Consider the following 19,372-nt stretch of genomic DNA (forward strand, 5'->3'; position numbering starts at 1 on the left):
GAAGTGCTCTAAATCACTTTTAATTAGAGAAATGCAAATTAAAACAACTCTGAGGTATCACTTCACACCTATCAGATTGGCTAATACGACAAGAAAGGAAAATGATAAATGTTGGAGAAGATGTGGGAAAATTGGGACACTACTGTACAGTTGGTGGAGTTGTGAACTGATTCAACCATTCTGGAGAGCAATTTGTAACTGCCCCCAAAGGGAAACCAAACTGTGCATACTTTTTGATTCAGCAATACCATTACTAAGTTCATATCCCAAAGAGATCATAAAAAAGGGAAAAGGACCTACATGTACAAAAATATCTATAGCAGTCCTTTTAAGGGTGGAAAAATATTTGAAATTAAGGGAATGCCCATCAGGAATGGATAGACAAGTTAAGGTATATGATTGTGAGGAAATACTATTATAGTGTAAGAAGAAACAAAGAAAGTTTTAGTAAGACATGGGAAGACACATGAAAGGATGCAAAGGAAAGTGAATAGATACAGGAGAACATTTTACTCAGTAACAGCTGTATTATTTCCTTCTCAGACCAATATAATGATTTAAGACAATTTCAAAGAATGAATGATGAAAAATACTGTCTCCAGCGAGAGAACTTGTGACCTCTGAGTACAAACTGAAGTATAGTTCTCTCACTTTCTTTGCTTCTCTGTTTTTTTGTAACCGCTAATATGGAAATACATTTTCCATCATTTCACATGTATAATTGATATCATACTGTTTGATTTCTCAAAGAGTGAGGCAGGGCCAAGATGGAGGGGGAGAATTTGGAATTCAAAATTTTTTTAAAAATTAAATAAATAAATAAATAAATGAATATATATATATATATATATATATATATATATATATATATATATTTAAAACAGGTCATTGTCATCACACAGGAAAGACCATAATAGTATTATGAAGTAGGATGGTGGCCATGAGAAAAGAGAGAAGGGGAGAGATGATTGAGGTGTTACAGGTGTAGAATTGACATGGTTTCACAACTGAAAGTATTTGCGCATTATGGGTGGCATAGCAGTGAGGATGAGTGAAGAGTCAAGACTCTGAGGTCGAGAAATGAAATATGACACCCTGAACTGAATATAATACTCCAGTTGTAGAGTGACTTGGCCAGAGTACAGAGGAGCTTTCATATCAATATGCCTGAAGCTATGCCTCTCAATGCAGCTTGAAATCACACTCTCATTATTAGCTGCCACACCACATTATTTACTTGTATTAAGCTTGTACTCTGCTAAACTCTCAAAGCTTTTTCTGCATAGTCATGCACCCCTCCTCCATATTGTACATATATTTTTTTTTACATAAGTGTAAAGTTTTACATAAACTCCATTAAATTGCATCCAATGTAAGCAATAGTCTAACTAGTCAGGTTTTTATCATCAATGCCATACTGAATTCTCTTCATTTTTGTATTAATCTTTTGCCATTTACTAAAGCTCTCTATGTTGTAGAACTGATAATTATTTGCAAAGATGACACAAAAACCAGTATATTTGACCCTGATCTTCTGTACAAACTATATTTCCATCTACCAATTGAATATTGCCATTTGATATCCCTATTTAATTTCATCTTATTTGATTTCATGCAATGTTAAATCTACTCTCAAAATCTTTTCTAATACTGACTCATCCAATGTGTTAATTTGCCCTCTTTTTTGTGTCAGCTTCATATTTAACGAGTATGCCATCTATCTCTTTATCAAGTGTTAATAGTGTTAATAGCATAGTGCCAAGCATAGATACCTGGGACACTCTACTAGAGGCATCTTTCCATTTTGGCGTAAAACCGAACTACCCTTTTGATTTAAATAACCAGTTCCAAATCCACCTAAATGGACTATTACCTGGCTCACTCTCTTCCTCTTTAAAGTTTAGAAACCTATGAAGGAACGTGAAATATTGTCACTGGTTACTATTTCAATTTTAGAGCTTCTTTAAAATTTGTGGACTTTGTGAGGCAAAATACTTATATAATAAACCATAACATAAATGGATTTTTCCAAACATAATTATACAAGGTAAAAACATCTTTATTTTGTAGATACTATATTCAATCAATAAACAAGAAAGTTCTAGAATCCCACAATGTGTCCACCAAAGTCCTAGGAACTAGAAGAAAAACTAAACAAGCATCCTTGACTTCAAGCAGTTTATAATGTAGCTATAGAAACTAAACCGAAACAAAGAATATAATTAAAACTTTGTGCTACCTAGCCCTTTTTCAGGGGAGATACATTAGATAGTTGATACTTTGCTTTCTAATTTTAGGCCCCGAAAATGTTTAAGTACTATGAGATGAAATGGTTACTTTTAATCAGATACATTAGTTATTTATTATTCAGTATTAATTTAAGAAAGTCTGTTTCTGTATTGATTAATGGGTGTTGAAAAGGTGAGTTTGATTCAAATGTGGTTTGAATGTCAAATCTTTTCATATTCAAATTAAATACATATGACCACAGAATTTTTTCCTACTATGTTCATGAATTGATATAGATAAATATTTTACAGGTGTTTTTCATTTAAAAATTTTCAAAGGCAAGCCAACATTATATATTATGGGCTCAATCTCCAGAAAGATAAGTTGTTGTACTAGCATCCTCCTCCAATGTTTCATTGCCCCCAGAATGTAACACTGGTTTCTCAAGTCTATGCAAGATAAAAGAAAGCACCAATAGGTCTTACTAAACTTAACTGACTTCAGGTGTGGACCAAGTGCCATGTAACTTCAATAATCTACTAGAAGGACCTTCTGGTAGAAACTGAAGTTTAAAAGAACAAGCATAGCCTCAAAGAAGAAGTAAGAGAAGATGTCATATTCCATTCCTTTTTAGAAAGGAGGGGTCTATAGGTGTGGAACATTGCATATATTTTTAGATTTTTTTAATATCTATTAATTGTTTTTGATGATTATTTTTCCTTTTCCATCTTCCTTGATTTTTCTTTTTAGAAAGGTCTTATTTTCTGAGCTGTCTTTCAAGATTGTGAAAGAGAAAATTTAGGAAGTATAAAATCAAAATATATTAATAGGAATTATTTTTAAGTAATCAAAAAAAGAGAATGCAATGTATTCCTTCTTGAATAAACTAGTTCTAATGATTCCACGTGTGCCTGTCATTCAACAACCAGCCAGTCTATGGAAGGTCAGTGAGGTTTATCACCAGAATGCTATATACCACATGATTAAGTACTTTGGCTATGGTAAGTCAAAAGAAACTATCTATTCAGTTCAAATATCATTTGCTAAAGTGTGGCTGGGTTATGATCTGATTTAGTAGAAGGTATGGTTAACCACAATCATGGAATCACAAATCATCTAACGTACTGAAGTTAGTATAGCTTAAAGAGTTCTGAAGATAAATGTTTCAGTAGCACAGACTGCACCCTGGCAAGCCATCTCACAAATGCGTGCCCTTAGTTATATGATTTGGTTTTAATGTGAATGTCACTATCAGGGAAAATAAGGGGAAAAAAAAAAGATGTACAAGATTCTGTGAGGGAGTGTTGATAAATGTTGTAATGCAAATTTTGTGACTAACAATTTCTGGAAACTACTTTTAGTTCACATTAGGATTTAAGGAAATATTAGGTTAAAGAGGTCCATTTTTTTTCTTTTTCTTGTTTGTTTCTTGAAAGGCTTGTAAAAATGTTGAGTTCTTAATTCCTCCTTATGCTATTCCATGAAAGTCACTCTTTTCCCCTAATTCTGAATCTGGCATTCACACACTTAAAATAGTTAAATAAACCACAGCAAAGAATTCAGCCATGGGAATAAATGCTTACCCAGGACAACCAGTACTTTATTCTAAGCAAGTAGTAAAGAATGCTGATCTTGTTCATTCTCCTACTTTTAACTTCTGTTAGGAGAGTAGACTGGTAAAACAATTTGTGCAAGCCGATATAGCACAGGTATGTATTTGCAAGGCTGTGTAAAATGATATGTCCTTTCCTAGTTGGATTAGAGCCTAGACATGCAATGAACAAACAGTTTTAAGGTTGATATTTATTTAACTATACATCTTAGAGACAAGATCTGATTCCACATGAGATTCTATTTAGAGACATAAATAGTTTAAATGACTGGCAAGAGGTCACGCAGTAAGAGTTTGTCTCTAACATAGGACTAACAAACTTTTAGCTTCTTGATTTTTTCTCCAAATTTCAAAACCTTGAAGCCTTAAATCCTAAAGAAGGGATCAAAATAGGGCAGCCAGATATCAAATAGAGTACAAAAATTACATTAATTTTCCATTAACTATCCCTTCTGCTTTTCTTTCTCAGTTGAACAATCTTTTCTCTTTTTGTACCGTCACAATGTGCTTTCGTTAAAGATTGAGTAAGTAAATGTTCCCAGTATTATGCTTGTTTTTGACCATAAAAGAGCTCAATTTGGCAATGGGATTATTTTTGCTTCATCACTTATACCGCCATCATCATTTACAAATACTTATTACTCTGTTGGGCCTTTAGGGCACAGACAAAGTCATCCTGCTGTCCCTTACCAAGCGACTGATGTTTTATTTTTCTGAGTGAAATGCTTATTTATACATAAAGATAAGTTTAAGTACCTAGAGAGAAATGCTGGCGTGACAGTGCTGCCTCAAATTTGGAGGGGGGTGGGGAATGATTCTCTGATACTATTTATAATTATGTATTGAATAGCCTTCTTCATGTTTGTGATGCCCTTCTTCATTCACATTTTGCTATATGTCATCATAACTCAGATCCTCATTAGTAAGAAGCCTTTAGCAATGCACTTAGTAATTTAGTCTTATGAACATATCTCTTGAGTTTGGTTTTTCCTAAATTCCCAAGGATTACAAAATTCTTGTGTATTTCTTATTTCATGAATATTTGCTTCACTTTCATTTAATCAATCCATCAAATATATATTAGGAGCCTGGTACATAGTTGCATTCCAGATAGTGCATCCCAGGCACTGGAGATAAAAATACAAAGAATGAAACAAACCCTCTTCATGAAGAACTTACATTTTAATGGGGCAGACCACAGGTACATATAAAATATATATCCAACATAAATTTAAAGGTAATAAAAAGAAATGCACACAAAATTGCTGTATACATGATAGTTTTTGAAGACAGGTACGAGAGAACATTAACAAGAATAGCACAGAATTGCAGGACAAGAATGGGTTGTGATCTGCAGTATGGAGGGAATACAAATATCCACGAAATGATGGAGCCATTGCATGATGGATGTATAGGATATAAAGGGACATCCATACTAGTTGGAAGAAGAGGAGAGAGGGAGGTTCATTATAGTTGAAAACTAGACCAAATAGTCAATTCTACCACACTTTTCATGAGACCATTCCTGATACCAATCATAAAGCTACAAAGTGCATGCCTTATACAGAAATTTAAATTATATTTAAATGATAATTCAAGGTAACATTTAGATGAAAAATTGACCAACATCCCTATTTTTTGTGGAGTCAAAAGTAATTTTACATATATATATATATATATTTATCTCATCCATTTATTTATTTTTGTTGACTTTACATTGTAGAGGCTGTTCTTAGAGGAGAATAAGTTCTATTCAACAGCTGTAAGTCAGGATGTAAGGAGTAATTTTATGTAAGGTTGGAAAAAAGAAAAAGTTGGTCCTGTGGTGAAGTGGAAAGAATGCTCGAGGTAGAATCACATCTTGGTCGCTCTATTTATTACTTGTGGAACCTCGGAGACATCATTTAAGCTTTGAAGACCTCAGTTTCTTCAACTGCAAAATGAAGATGATAACTGACTTCAAATGTCTTTCAGATACAAATCTATCAATATGCAACACATTGCTTTCCCAATGTGGCCTTAAATTATTATTGTAAGGTTTGTCCAGAAGCTAGGCTCCCTCTAAATAAGGATTCTGATTTTCCTATCTAGAAAAATAGTCGGGGCAGAGCCAAGATGGTGGAGTAAAAGCAGGGACTTGCTTGGGTTCTCCCCAAAAGCCCTCCAAATATCTGTAAAAAAGTACTCTAAAGGAATTCTAGAGCAGCAGAACCCAAAAAATGACAGAGTGAAACAAATTTCCAGCCCAAGACAAGCTGGAAGGTCTACAGGAAATGTGTGTTGCACCAGTCTGAGAAAGGGGCACAGTCCAGCATGGGCCACACCAGCAAAAAGAGGCTGCAGCAGGCCTCAGGGGACTGAATTACTGGCAACTGTTATGGTTTCCAGACTTCTCAACCCACTAATGCCAAAGACAACTTAGAAGGTCAGGAGGAACGGTCTGTGGGACTTGGGTGAGAGAAGAGCTTGGTATAGCCCCACCCCCAGGACAGAGAAAGGCGCATGGTCAGGCCTCAGCGCTGGGGTGGGTGGAGGCAGCAGCTGCTTCCGGAGCTCTCAGCCCACAGACAGTGGGGGATTGAGTGGCTGAGCAGAGGAGCATTGCAGGGATCTCTTTGTCGGTGCTAAGGCAGGATTCTCTTGCTTTGTCTGTGCTGATCTGGATCACAGTACTGGGTGGTGGTCCTAGGGTGAGGAGGAGCACTGATGCGTCAGAGCCTGTGGTGGCTGTGGAGAGGGAGTCCTCCTCACACTTCCAAGGCAGAAAACAGTGCTTGTGGTCCCTCACAGACCAAAACACAGGTCAGGGGAGAAGTAAACACCTCTCCTCTGATCATACCACCTTAGAACAACTGAAAATTTACAGGTGCCTAGAAGTATCTCTGAAAACAGCTGCACAAACTCCTGAGGCTTGGGACTGTATACCTCTCACAATGGAAGCAGTGTCCTACCTTAAAAAAGAGTTAAAAATTTAAGTAATTGGCTTGGAAAATGGGCAAACAGCATAAAAAACTCATACTATAGAATCTTAATTTGGTGACAACGAAGATCAAAACTTACAGCCAGAAGAAGACAACAAAGTCAAAAGCTCCTACATCCAAACCCTCCAAGAAAAATATGAATTGGTATCAGAGGGCTTGGAATATGATATTCTGGAGGTCAAAGGAGATAGGATCAAAACCAAGAATCACCTACCCAGCAAAACTGAGTATAAGCCTGTAGGGAAAAAATGGATATTCAATAAAATAGAAGCCTTTCAAGTATTCTTGATGAAAAGACCAGAGCTGAATAGTACATTGGACACATTTCAAATGCAAGACTCAAGAGAAATGTGAAAAGGTAAACAGGGAAGAGAACTCATAATGGGTTTATTAAAGTTGAACTGTTTATATTTCTACATGGAAAAATGATATTTGTAACTCACGAGACCTTTCTCAGTATTAGAGTAGTTGGTGGGAATGTATTATATATAGACAGCATAGGGTGAGTTGAATATGAAGGGATGCTATCTAAAAAATAAAATTAAGGGGTGAGAGAGGAATATACTAGGAGAAGGAGAAAGGGAGAGGTAGAATGGGGTAAATAATCTCACATAAAAGAGGCAAAAAAAAGCTTTTATAGTGGAAGGGAACAGAGGGAGGTGAGAGGGAATGAGTGAACCTTACTCTCATCAGATTTGGCTTGAGGAGGGAATAACGTACACACTTAGATGGGTATCTTGCCCTACAGGAAAGTAGGGGCGAAGGGGATAAGAGGAGGGGATGATAGAAAGGAGGGCAGATTGGTGGAGGGGGTAGTAAGAAGCAAACACTTTTGGAAAGGGACAGGGGCAAAGGAGAAAATTGAATAAATGGATGACGGGATAGGATGGAGGGAAATATAGTTAATCTTTCACAGCATAACTATCATGGAGGTGTTTTGTGTGACTGTGCATGTATGGCCTATATTGAATTGCTTGCCTTCTCAATGAGGGTATGTGGGGAGGGAGGCAAGGAGAGAATATGGAACTCAAAGTTTTAAAAACAAATGTTAAAAATTATTTTTACATGCACCTGGGAAACAAGATATACAGGCAATGGCTTATAGTAATCTATCTTGCCCTACAGGAAAATAAAAGGGAAGGGGATAAGAGAAGAAGAGGTGTGGTGTTAGAGAGGAAGGCAGATTTGGGGGAAAAGTAATCAGAATGCACAATGTATTGGGGTGGGGGGAGGGGAGAGATGGAGAGAAAATTTGCGACTCAAAATCGTGTGGAAGCAAATGTTGAAAACTAAAAATAAATTAACAAAAAAATAAAAATTCATTAGTATGTACATGAAGAGGCTTGCCCACGTAACCTTGATGGCTTTGAATGTTTCATTTAATTGCCGTTTTAAATATATAATGTCACCATCATAGGATATTCTGCTAAAGGAATCACTAAGAAAATTTTGAAATTGGTATAATTAAAAACAACAACCAAAAAACAATTCAAGCCTAAAAAAAGTAATACAAGTGTTGGAATACTCATTGTGAATCAGCAAATGCCATCAGCACCAGGCATTCAAGGCCTTATATTTACTTGTGATTGTTTCTGTGAAACAACAGGTATCTGCTTTCTTTAATTTTTTTCAGATAGGTTTACTTAAGGCAATGCTATCTAACATTACCTTTTCTATACTGCCCTCTAGCAATAGCTATTCAGATGAAGCTGAGTTAATCTCTAATCTAAAATGCGGATCAGTGGACAGAAAGTTTGGGAATGGGAGGACCAAGAGGCAGATTCTACAGAATTCATCTACTCTGTGTGTGTATGGAACATAAATTCTGGCTCCCAGTACCTGTAAACTCATGAAACTTGCTCCTAGGTTTTTATTTGATTAACAGAACACTTTAACATCACCCCCTATCATTTCATGACTAGAATTCACAGAGTGTGCCAAATTGGGTGGAGTCAGAAAGACACAAGAGTCTAGTAGATAAACAAATTACTCCTGTAGCCTAGGAGTCAGGAAGACCTGAATTCACACCCTGTCTCTGACACTTTAGCTGTGGGATGAAGGTCTAATCACTGAACTTTTCTGTACCTCAACTCCTTCATAAAATGAGCATAATCACTTTTAGGTTCCTACTTCATGGAATTGTTGAAAGTTCCAAAAGAGATCACTTATATAAAACACTTTGTAAACCTGAAAGCACTATATAAATTTCAGCAATGCATTAATTGGGTGCCAGATTTCTTCAGGTGATGACTTCCAAGGAGACAGGTATTATTTTTCTTTTGATTATTAAAGTGTTATGTAGTATTCAGTGAACTTCTAAATCACTTTCATGATTCTCCCTGAAAACATGAATGGCTTATAAGCATACAGATTATAGTACAGCATTACTAAAGTACTATATGGAATCTTGCAATAGGTCAGCAAAGCATAAAGATATAACTTGTCCAATCACATATGTAATTTAGGGGAAAAGTATACCTTAGGAAGATACATTATTATTTTTTTCAAAACATGTTTCAAATTTGCTTTCATAGAATTGGAAGTAGGGTATTAGAGACTGAGTGAGTTCTTTAATTTCAAGATATACCAATACAACAGAGCAAACTTGGAATCCTAAATATATAAGGAATACTTCAAATCCAAGGATTTATATTTTTTTAAAATAAAAAAAATAAAAGACTTAGCTGCCTATACTTGCACCCTAGATGTACTACAAAGCACTATATGGACAGACTGCACTTTTCTGAGTCAGAACTTCGATAATATCAAGGTTAGAGGACCAATGCCATACTATAAAAATCCCATTTACTTTACAATTAATCATGTGTCTTTTGTGATATATTATTATTTTAATGAACTATTACTTAATATTTTAAATTGATTTTAAATTTTTAAATCTTTAATATAATTTTATTTAATTATATAAATTTTTAAAATAATTTTAAATTTGTAAAATTTTAATTTTAAATAATTCTAAATTCCAAATTTTTGCAAATTTTGCAAATTTATGCCCACAGTCTTCAGAACATAGTAAGCATACAATAAGTATACTCCAGGCCTTCTCACAATTGAGAGTACCCTATCTATCTCTTGCCTCTCACTCTGATTGGATGGTTTCTCCTAGATTCTCTATTCAAGGAGAATCTCATTCCCCATGGAGATTCCAGATATAACTTATGACTTTCCAGGCTGGATTTGGAGAATTTCTCTACCATGCTCCCAGACAGGTTGTCTTCCTCCTACCTTTTCAGCTTCCTTCTATGTGTTGCCTTCCCACATAAATTAAGAAGCTGTCTGCATGCAGAAAAAAAACTGATAAATAGAATGGATAGAATGATTTATACACATACATACATATATAAATATGCATATATACACATATATACACACACGTGTGCACACACACATATTTGTGCCTAGTGATAGCTGTCTTTAGGTGGTAGGTGGAGGGAGGGGTAACAAAAGGAAAAAAAAAGAAAGGTACATGATAATTTTATTATATATTTAAAAGGAATAGCAAGTTACATATACTAGATTTGCAGTTTCATGTGCAATGCTCTTTTTTTCTATTCTACTATGTTATAGAAATGCTTGCTTTATTTCTTAAGGGTTTTTTAAATAAAAAAAGTAAATTCCTTGACAGCAGGCATTACATTTCCTTCTACTTTGTATTTTTAGTGCTTAGGGAGGTACTTAAAAATAGTAAGACTTTAATACATGCTAGTTGACTAAGTGACTTGCTTTTAATTACCCTAAGTTTACTTCCTCTAAGCTTCAGATATTATCCTACTAATCCTGGTTCTCTAGAATTTACTGAATAATATTCACCTTGTTCATATTTTGTGTTTTTATACCCTTTGATAAATTACCTTCTCAGATTTGTCTTTTCCAAACTGGAGAAATATTTATTTATTTTTAAAAAGTACATCTGGAGTCCTCCATATCCTTGATTTTAGTTGCTATTATCTGAACCCTTTCCAAGTCACAGCAATTGAACTGTACAGGGAGTACCTTAGGTATCTATGCACCATTGCATTTGTACAAGAGTAAGCTTATGCTTTCTTCTTTGTTTATAATATGTTTCCTCGTGCAGTTCATCATCAGTGGAACTTTCTGTTCTCAAATAAACCAAGGTGATTTCTTACTTAACCTTAAAAACTTTGTCTCTTCTCTGGCCAGTTAAAAATCTTCCCCCGAAAAACGCCCTCACAAAAGCAGTTAGACATTTGAGTAGACCACAGAATATTATGGGAAACGTGACATATCTTACTGGCATCAAGATCTAGCAACATGTAATAAAGGGTGGCTTTGAGGATTCATGGACTTGTTGCATGGGTAGGTTGAAAATACATAGGGCCAAGACACAACACTGAGATGGATTTGAGTATTCACTGCAACAATACAGCTAACCGTCCATCTTTGCTTACATGTCATCCTGTCCAATTCTTGTCCACGTCCTTCATAATATTCACCATACAAGGTTCATCCAGCATGTTAGGGGACTTAGGTGTTGATTAGGAGGACAACAACACATCAGGCTTTCACTGTGTGACTTTGCCATCTCCTTTTTCTACCATACATTTTTGAATGGCATTCTTTAAACAGATTCTTCTTTGTAATTCTCTGTTTACAATGTCTGTTGTGGGATGTTCATGCCTCTCTATAACACTTTGGGTGTGTTTCATTTTCATGTCTTCGGAGACTAATATTCCATGATAGTCACTCATAGAATACCTCAATAAAAATATGGGTGTTAAAAAGATGAGTCTTTGCTTCAAGAAGCTTAAGACATTAAAAAAAAAGTTCACAAGTTTCCCAAACAATTCAGTCTTCCCTCTTCTGTTCTATTCTTAGCCTCGCTCATTGTTTATCATACACACACACACATACACAAAACAGACACAAATGTGCCTTTTCTCTCTACAGATTATTCATCCAACTGCACATCACAGTTGGGGTTCATGCTAAAGCAAGCTCATAAAAGCTTATGAAGCTAATTGTTTAATTTTCATAGCAAGCATTTGTATCTTAGAAATCAGAACTGCAAATCATCGTTTATTATTATTTTTTGATTGTTGGTACTTAAAAAAGTAAGAGAGAGAATATTAACAATGCAGATTAAATTTAAAAGTATGTCATCCTTAATTTTTTTCCCCCAGAGAGTCAGTTGTTAAACATTTACCAGCATATCCCTGGGCACAGGCATTATTATTATACTTTTTTTTCTTTCCCTCAATGGTTCAACTTATTTGAATGATTGTAGAACTAGTTGAGTGAATTTTGCGGTACTTCTGGACTATTTGATGTAATCAGCATGATGTCATACACAGACATGAATATGTGGAATATTTCGCCGTTGATTTGGAATACCTTTTCAATTTGAATTCTGCATTTACTCTCTTCCACAAGTGGCAAATCCCTTTGAGAGCATGTATTTATCAATCTTACACCCCATCTGATATTAATAATTAAATTTTCATGGAGCAAAGTTACCTCTGTTGTTACTGCTTTCAAGGTACAATTTGTCATAGATGTGTGACAACATGCACTAAAATTCGGAAGTTCCACAGAACTTTCAGTGAATGATTTCTTGCTGCAAGCTACTGTAGAAGTTTAAAATGTTAATCATGGAACAACATGATTTCAGAAGAATGAAAATTTAAAGCAATTATATATATTACATATGAAGATTTATGGAAGTCTATAGCACATTAGCAATGGTGACTGGTACTTAGTAAGAGTATTTCAAAAGCTTCCTAATTGATTTCCAAGCCTCTGGTTGTTCCTCTTTCCATTCATCCTCTACACAGCTGCTTAATTCATATTCCAACAATGCAGGGCATTTCTCTGATTGAGAAGTTTCAATGGCTCCCTATTAAGTCTAGGATAAAATAAAAACCTCTGGTCATTTAAAACCCTTCAAAATCAAGGTGCACTCTATCTTTAAGGAATGATTTTACATTGTTCCCCTGTGTACTCTATGCTCTAACCAAAGTAGCTTGCTTACTGTTCCGCACACATACTTAACCTGTTTTCCCCTCCATGCCTTTGTACAGATTGTCCCATATGCCTGGAATGCCATCTCTCCTAATCTTGGCCTCCTGAAATCCTTAAATCCTTTGAGAACTTAGATCAAAGTCACCTCTTGCAAGGTGTCTTTTGTGATTCTTCTGCATGTTATTCCTCCCCTCAATACTGTCTATATATTAAATACAATTATCACATACTATTTCCTGCAATTAGAATGCAAGACCATTAAGGGTGATGGACGGAAGCTTTTCAACATTTTGGGGAACTGAACCATTAGACCCAGATTCTCTTGGGGCTCTATTGGCTCAGTGGAGCAGATCCCGTGGGAAGTCATTCCCTTCAAATTTTCTCCCAATAACTCCTTTTCTTTTGTTCTTCCTGGATGGATGCTGATACTCCTCTAATCCTAAAAGAGTGATCCTAAAAGTCCTGGACTATTCATATTCTTTGACCTTCTCCCCTCTTCACCATCCCATCATAACCCATCAACTGCAGTCTGCCCTAATTGCCTCTACTCCACCTCCATATAGCCACTCATATCTCTTAGACAAGTGAGGAGCTACTAATTACAATCTTTCTGGTAAGATGGAAGATCACTAGGTCTTACCATCTGCACTACCTGTAAAGCCTTCAGATACCTGGCCTTTGCCATCTGACCTGCTGATTCACCCTTAGGTCTTTCCAACTTTTCTACAGCAGAACCCTCCCACATACATCATCTTCTCTAATTATAACATTAGATCTTTCAAATAAATTTCTGTCTCATTTTTCTTTTTATGTTCCAAAATATTTAGCACATTGTTAGTACTTAAGGAATATTTTTTCACTCATGCATTCAAGGACTGTTTTGATTTTGTCTTTGTATTCTAAGTGTCTAGCACCATGCTTGGTAGAAAGGAGGGGCTTTTGTTTGCTAAATTGTTCAGTGGATGAAATGACATAAAAGAAATCATGTGAGATATGTATGTTGAAAAGGAGATCCTGTAGTTAGAGCAAAGATTAAGACAGACAGCCTATGTGTTGCACAGGACCCACGAAATATTCAAAACAAACAAACAAAACAGAGGTAGGACTGTTATTTTATCTGATGTTTATATAGATCTTTAAGATTTGCAGTGTGATTTACATACTCATTTGATTCTCACAACAATCCCATGAGGTTGTTAATCTAGGTACTCTGCAGATAAGGAAGTTCTGAGTTCAGGAAAGTTAAGTGACCTGAAAAGAGTCATACATCTACTAAGCAGAAAAGGCAAGATTTGAACCCAGGCCTCTTCTGTCCCTAAGTCTCATGCTCTTTCTTGTTCACCAAGTTGAAAGATATTGACCAGAATCACTCAAGGTGAGAAGGCATTTGAATGGAAGGGGATGGACTCAAAGGAGGGAAATCTTTACTTACATTAGCAAAGGGAGTACCTACATAGCAGTGATCATAAATCCATGGGTTTCCTAGGATTAAAGCTTCCAGGAACCCTAGGAATCATCTAGTCCAAACTCTTCATTTTGGAGATGATGAAATTGGGGCTCATAGAAGTTAAGTAAACCTAACATTCTTACCTCTCATTGTTACTATGAATAGACAACTTTGTAAACCTCAAAGCACTCTAAAATTATGAAATATTACGATTGACTGGGTCATAGTATTATAGGTTTTATATGGGGGAAAGTAGAACTTGGATTGCTTAATCTTAACCAAATGCTTTTTCCATCATACAATAGTGTTTACCATCAACAGATTATAAAGTGCTATCAAAAGTATGTACCATTTCATTAGAGGAAGATGATTTTATAATCTCAAATATACCCCTGCCAATATGATACTCAAATTGAACTTATTGATTTTGTTTCCTCCAATAATGCAATTTAGAACCAATCCATGCCTGCTCATCCTTTTCAACTTTTTTTCTAGACCCTTCCATAAGTTCACTAAAGATAGTCAATCTTAGGCCTTCTGAATTGATAATTATTTTATGAAATTATGAGATTATGAAATGGGGACAGGCACATCTGGTTCTTGTGCACTTGCTGGGAAAGCCCATGATGGAAGCAGAAAGTGAGGCTACCACTGTGCTTTAATAAGGCACAGAGGGTACAAAGATAAGTGGCAAAAGGGGCACAGAAGCAGAAGGTCTGGGAATAAGGGTGGGGATGGGAAAGTAAAGGAAGCAGGCAGTAGCGGGAAGAGCATGGGGAGGGGGAGAGGCAGAGAGTGTCACTCAGGTAACCATGGATTACAGTTGGGAGCACTAGGCAGCATGGACCCAATGGAGATGGAAAGGTGCTGTGGGGCAGGAGTCTGAGGTCTCATTTTCATAAGGTTTTTAGGAGAATAGACCAACTGTTATTTTTCCTACCTTGGGGTTAGTTCATTAACATAGCCAAATCATCTCAAAGTTATTGATAAAACTTTAAAGCTAACATGTCCACATCATCTCAAAGTTATCAGCATTTTTTGACGTACTGCTGGTCTGGAACCATGGAAGCCTAGAATTTGTTTGGGATTTATACATCACAGGCCCAAGAACCCTGATGGTAGTGCCTAGATAGTTTTTTGCTGATTCAGCACATATTACCAGGATGTGAATTTTGGTTAATATATGTTACAGTTTCTAAATTATGCTACTATGATATTTGAGATGGTTTGTTCATGACCTCCAAGTTCCTCTATGCAATCTTATTTTCTGCTATTGACCCTTCCTATTGGCTACTTATAAACTTATTTACCATACTGAAAAGAAAGGAGGGTAGTTGGGGGGGGGACCAGAACAAAATACACTTTTAACATGTCTTCCTTACTTTCTTCTCATATTGAGAGGATACCAAAAGAGGACTCAAGCTGGTAACCTGTTATCCCTCTCTCTCAGCATATGAGCCACCCATCTTCCTTTTCAATCATATAATTCCCCAGGGATAGTCTTACTCTGGTACGTTGTTTGTGTCATGTTGACATCTGCTCACCCCTTCCTTCTGGCTCTTCATTGTACCCTGATGATGCTTGTTTTTAGTCTTCTTTGAAAATGGTGTTAAAGCCACACAACAACATGGCAAGGATATTTATGTTAAAAGCACAGACCTTGTTTCTGAGAGAAAGTTGGGGTCATTACAGAGATTTTTGATTTTCTAAAAACATTTTAGCCCACCTTCTACCTCCTGCTTAATTCTGGGCCCAACTTTGCTTGTGCACTGTCTATCTCCTTCCTATCACATCTCTCACGCATGAACATATAATCTAAGCAATAAATATTTTTCCTCCATTTAGATTTTCTTTTGTGGATGATTAGGGCAACTCTTTCAGTGGTTATATATTTCATCCAGGAGACTTTAATGCAATCAGCAAAATGTCATTGCAAATAGGAGTATATAAAAGACTTCACCATCTGAAGGAGATTCTTATTCATCTTAGACTCTGCAATGTATCTCCTCCATGACAGTAGCTTTGGTAAGAACAGGCCAATCCATGAAACAACAACAAAACAATGACAAAAGTAACCAAACAAAAAGTGGTTCTCAGAACTATATGCCCTCTTGTGCTTTTGCAGTGATGATGGTAGAAAGATGGAAAAAATAAGTTAAAGAGGTGTTGAGTCACATGATACTTATATTATTTGTAAAGACTTTCTGCCTATAGGCAACATGGCATAGTAAACCCAGAATGAGCTTCAAGCCAAGAAGTTCTGAGTTCAAATATTGTCTTTGAGTCCTACTGCTATGTGAATTTGGGTAAATAGCTTGGTATCTCAATGAGCTAGGGCAAAAATGTAAAACTGGGGCCTGTTCTTGAGTGCTGTCAGATAAGATGAAAAGTAATTGAGAAATGTTTAACAAAAGAAATACAAATATAAAACAACATAGATAATGGTTTTATAAATCAACATGCATCCCACTGGGATGGTTTAGTGGTCCCTGTTTCTATTGGAGTTTGACACCACTGCTCCTAGACAACTCTAAGACTACAAGTTGCCAAGAAGGCACAGACTTAAAATGGCAGGGGGATTTACCCATCCAGAAGTTCCTTATTCTAATGAAATCATAGGTCATCCCATCCCTAATCACTAAAGACTTTAATGGAACCCTCAGAACACTCAGATTCCTGTCCTTTTAAAAATCTAATAATGATTACAAATGAAATATTTTGGTAGGTGCCTTCCTTTCCACTAACTAGCTATTTGTATATTCCCTGATCCTACAGAGAGTACGTGGCAACCCATATTGTCACAAAGGATATACGAAATATGATAATTCTTCCCTAAAATAAAGAGTAGTTAAATCAATCTAAGCCAGAGGGCATAGAAATCTTATGTAGTATACAACATGCTTAAGACTTTTAGAGTGATTATTGACTGTTTGAAACATATGTATTAGATCAGTAATCTATTACATGTCAATTTGGGGTAGTAAAATATATTTTGAAAGACAGAAAGTCACCTATTTATGATAAGCTCTAAGATACATAAATAAACCAACTTAGATATCCCATCACCTCTACAAGTTGGCTATCATAAGTCGACTTAGGTAAAGGCTTTACCATTGCTACTAATGTAGTATGTGAAAATATGGAACTCACTCTTCCACATATGCATTATGATAGAGGTTATAAAGTGACATAAAAAAATGAAAGCCAGAGAATAGGATTCATTGGTTGGTAGGAAATCAATGTACATAACTTACATGGATGCTAGATTTAAAAAAATAGAATACAATAAAACACATGGAACTTTCAAAATTTTGCTTATCATGATCTAATTTGTCTTTTGTCATTCTGAAGTTATTAAAGGATCTTACATTATTCTGGTTACTATCAAGAACATCTGTCACAACTACTTTACATGTGAAAAACCATCAGTTAATAGAGCTAACTCATTAACTGAATCCTAAATAATGTAATAGAATTTGTGATCTTCCATCTGCAGTTTATTCTGTATTGGGGAAAATCTCCCCAGAGATTTGAAGAGATAAAGAGATTTAAAATATCCCAGATACTACACATTAACTCTGTTATCTATGAATACAATATTGTTCATGCCATTTAATCAAGAAATCAAAGCTTGGCATCTGACCTATTATAAATTTGTGAGTTAAATATCACAGTTTGAGGAGATGACATATTGTTAGCTTCATGTGCCAGTATTTTTTAAAACAGTTCCATTAATTAGTAAAAGAGATTTATGACTCTTACAAGTGTTTTTTAATGACTGCTTCAGAATGAAGTTACATATACCAAAATTCAATGTTTAGGCTCTTGGGATTTCATTGATTGAAACCCATTAGACTAATGGCACATAAAGACATTGTCGTGCACACGGTTACTTTCAGCAACTGATACTGGGTCATTGTGTCAAAAGGGAGAAAAGGTATAGGAATACATGTAATCACCAACATTTGTAGGAAAGATCCACAAAAGAGGAATAGCACCCTTGAATTTTTCTTGTATTATTTTTAATCAAAATATTAAATTACATTATCTATAGAAAGTAAAAATGTTTTCTTTTATAAAAAATTATTTCACTCCACTCTTGATTTTGACAAATTTAAAATGGTACACAATGAAGTAAAAAATTTGTGGTGAATAGTCCTTTGATCTTTTGTAGATCAAAATTTTGATCTTTTGTAGATCAAAATTTTAATAATATGTAACACATATTTTAATAACACATAATAAACATAATTTAATAATTAAATAACACATATTTAATAATTTAATAATATGTAACACAATCTCTCTATTCCTTTTCCCCAATGTACAAGAGCATACAAAGTCTAATAAAAAGAACACTTACGCTAAAGTAAGAAATCTGGGTTCAAGTGTTGGTTGTACCATTTACAAATCTATTTAACTATAGGTAAATCACTTAATCTAGTTTTGGTTTCCTCATCTATAGAGTGAGAATAATAATATTTGCATTAATCTGCTCATAGGGTTGTTGCAAGAAAAGCATTTTGTAAGCTTTAAGCTTCTACATGAATATCAACACCAACCGAAGCATAAAAGTAAAGAGAATTTTTCATTGGCCAATATTTGGGGAGCAGCTAAAATCTTCTCCGATGAATACTATTCTCCCACCACAATTAAACTGTGGAAAACCTCTCTGCATTTTAAAACAAGAATTTTTAATTGTCTCATGACTACTAGTGCACCATCTACATGTAGAAATATATGTAGTCATTTTGACCTTTACAAACTCCGGTCTTGAATAAGGAAACAGTGAACATGTAAAAGAAAGGATTTATAAAGATAGAATGAAAATCTTTGAACAGATTCTTATGCTTGCCATTACTGACACTCTCATTTTGAGATACTCCTATAAAACAAACCATCCATGATAACTCAATAATAAATGTCAAAATAGAATACTATGAATATTTATAATTATTCCAATATCTCAAGAATAGACTATCTCTAATGCTGAAAACGTACAATGTATGTCTTATCAATAGTATACCTTCAACAAAGAAAAGCCCTTTGTAGTCATTTTTCCCCTTTACTCTCTAAAGCTGGGTTCTACAAATTGAAAATTTGAAC

This window comes from Trichosurus vulpecula, chromosome 1 (assembly GCF_011100635.1).
Source record: "Trichosurus vulpecula isolate mTriVul1 chromosome 1, mTriVul1.pri, whole genome shotgun sequence".
NCBI lineage: Eukaryota > Metazoa > Chordata > Mammalia > Diprotodontia > Phalangeridae > Trichosurus > Trichosurus vulpecula.